We start from the raw sequence: 3,309 nt of genomic DNA, 5'->3' as shown, positions 1-3,309 counted from the left end.
TCCCCTGACATTCTGAGCAGAGCAAAAGGAAAAGATATTTGTTCAGGGGCACAAGGGTGCTCCTAAAGGGAGCCCAACTGTCTCCTATGCAGCAGACTGCCGCTGAGGCTGCAAGTTGTTCTGAGATGCCCATTGCTGCTCTCCTAAACTGTATCTGGTCTCTCAGATCTGGCCCAGATGCCACCTCTCCCTGAAGCTATCTCTGACAGGCCCAGACTAAAGCCAGGCCTTCAGCTCTTCTCACAGAACGTACCCTCAGAATGACAAGGGCCTCAAAGGGGGTGTTCATGCTGAGTTCAGACAGGAATGTCCACATGCCTACCCTGGAGGAACTGACAGCTTGTGTGCAAGGCAGATCTGCAAGCGGTCACAGGAAACTGTCACACAAAGATGAGACTATGATGGGAAAATGGGTGAAGAACTTGAGGGTCCTCTCACTTCTGCAGGAGACTAAGGGTCAACCCCAAAGGTGCATTTCAGTGGCCGCCCACACTGTTTTGTTTTGTTTCTTTGTACACAGGAGTTTACCCATTGGACAGAGATGCTAAATACGCAAGTAAACTTCACGGGGCCTCAAGTGTAATCCAAAAACTGCACTCATTTCTGTCACTAACATGCAGTACTGGGGTCAGAGACCGTCAGCAGTCGCATCCTTGGGGAGCTATTGGAAGTTTTCAGAGGTGTGGCCATTGGTGAGGGGTCCATGTTCTGGGATGTTAACCCTTACATAAGCTCATATAAATAACCCGACTCAAGCTCACAGGGTTACAGACACATATACCAAATAGAAGGGGACAAGTTGGAGGCTGGGAAGGTGACCAGGAGTTGGGTGGCAGACAAAAGAGGGTGATGAGGGTGAATATGACCAGAATACTTCACACAGAACCATGAAAATGTCATCATGAAATTCATCATAGCCGGGTGGTGGCGGCGCACACGATTTAATCCCAGCACTTAAAAGGCAGAGGCAAAAGATCTGTGAGTTTGAGGCTGGCCTGGCCTATGGAGAGAGTTTTAGGATAGCCAGGGTTACCCAAGGAGAAAAAAAAAAAAAGTATTCCTGGTAGACCACAGCAGACAGTGTCCAAGTCCCTACTGCATAGCTGCATAACTGCATAGCTGCATAGCTTGTTGTCACATTCAGATTTAGCTTCCAGAATGCTGTGAACAAAAGCCACCCTGAGATGCGCCATTTACAGAGGCCTTGCCTTAAGATGTCAAAGGTCAAGCCTGGACAGACATCCCCTACACCTCCAACTCAGGCTTTCTGGTAGCTTCTTTTCCCCGCTTTCAGCAGTAATATCTACTAATGGCACTATTTGCCCTTTGGGCCAGTATGGACGGCCCTAGGAGACAGACCTGTGTATGCAGCAGATAGGACAAAATTTACCTGGAGGAGAATGAATCAAAGGACTTGACTTAGCACTGTGTGCCTGGCAAGTTCTCTTACTGCTCCAGCCGTACAGGGGAGCCCTCTCCCTCTCAGTACAACCTGCCCCTCTAAGTCAAAGGCGGGCAGAGCGGAGACGGTTTCCGAGCCTTCCTGACACAGGAAGATGGCCTCTCTCGGGACCAGATGACAAGGAAAGGGCTGTCACACACAGGAAAGGGTTCATTTGCTTCCTAACTGCCTGCCTCTGTACAGCATGGAGCCAGTATCTCTTCCTGTCACAAACAAAAAATGACACTTTTCTGTCCAAGATCCAGGAGTTAGGGTGGGTTTCAGCCCTGGTTACCCAGGACACCAGTTAACTGGAGGGATATGAGGGACACACACAGCTATGTTACCTTCCCTGGAATCAGGAGCTAATAGAAAGGCCAAGGGTTGGGGAGCAAGAGGCTCTGCAATGTGAATGCACAAGTTTGAAGGGGCCGGGGATCCTGGAGGTTCCTTGAGTTCCCAGCTTTGATCAGAGGAGGAAGCCACCTTTCAGGATTCACCAACTCCCATTTTGGAGGTTGGGTGGTGGATTAGGGAGAGAAGAACCTGGCCAGGGGTAGGGTGGAGCCAGAGATGAGCAGCCTGACGGGAACAGAGAGCCGGCAGGGAGACACTCCTGGTTCCCATCCCCGCCTCCTTCTGCAAAACCTCAGGAAATTGCTGGTCAGGCTTTGAGCCTTGACATTGGCTGGGTCCCCTGCCTCCCTGTCGGCTGCTTCCTGGAACCTCTGAGAATCCCGGAAGGCCAGTCCTGACCTGTGTGCAGTGCAGGCTGGGTGGAAGGGCTCAGCCTCTGATCGAGCAGGCAAGCTTACAATCTCTAGCCACGGCTTTATGGCTCTTGTCCTATGGCTCTACACTCTATGCAGGCCTTAGCCACACCAGTCACTCAGCCTGATAATGGTGTGTTAACTCTTACGTTAGGGTCACTGTACAATGTGGAAGAGGCAGAGAGTGAGGGAAGAAAAAAAGGAGAAACAACGAGGCCTGAAGGCTCCCCAAGGCCTTCAGAGGCTGCTGAGGAGTCTCTTAGTGGGCCAAGGGGCCAGCTCCAGTCGCCTCGGGTGGGGCAGCATCTAGTGCTCCGGATCCTAATCCCAGCTATTGGCTCCTCATCTCCATTTTGTTCCACTCTTGGCACCTTGCTAGGCTTACACAGGCTCTTTCCTCACTTCCCCTGCTGGCTAACCCTGCCTCACCTGATCCATTATCACCTCACTGTGAGTCAGGAAACTGAGCTTCTCCCACCTAGCAGCCCCTACAGTCTAATCCTGTCCCCTGTAACACCGGACTTCCCTGAATTTTTCTGTGCCTACTGCTGGGCTGTTCCAGCGAGTGCCTCAGCCTCTTGGTGAACTGGCCCCTGCACCGGCGTTCCTTTACTGCAGGAAGTGGAACCCAGAGTCCCCCTAAGGCCCCTCGTGTGCTATGCTCATGCCTGGTCCTCCATCTGGTCCTTGGAGAAGCAGACTAGAAAAAGCCCTTAGGTGGTGTTTGGAGGCCTCGGGTCCCTGCTCTGCCAGGACACTGCCAGGCTGTTGCACACATGACCTTTCTGCCTAGTCTATGACTGTCAGGTCCACAAGACACTAATAATGGCTTTCATTCCCTAATTACACAGTGAGGGCCGCTCTAAGAACTTTTATGTAATTTGCTCATCAGCACAATCGTAAAGCAGGTGCCTTTCCCATTTTATAGATGAGAAACTATGGCAGTGAACAGTAACCTGGGCTGTCATCACAGCTAGAGACAGGCAGGGCTTAAACCTCAAGTCTGGCCACCACCACACTCTTCTACGCTGCCTTCTCTTACTGATTCAGAACCTTCTGGTGAGCAGCTCCACCCAGAACTCTCATTCCCTGATAACA

This window comes from Rattus norvegicus, chromosome 7 (assembly GCF_036323735.1).
Source record: "Rattus norvegicus strain BN/NHsdMcwi chromosome 7, GRCr8, whole genome shotgun sequence".
In the NCBI taxonomy this organism is placed as follows: domain Eukaryota; kingdom Metazoa; phylum Chordata; class Mammalia; order Rodentia; family Muridae; genus Rattus; species Rattus norvegicus.
The sequence above is the reverse complement of the archived record's forward strand: the minus strand, read 5'-3'. Positions refer to the sequence as shown.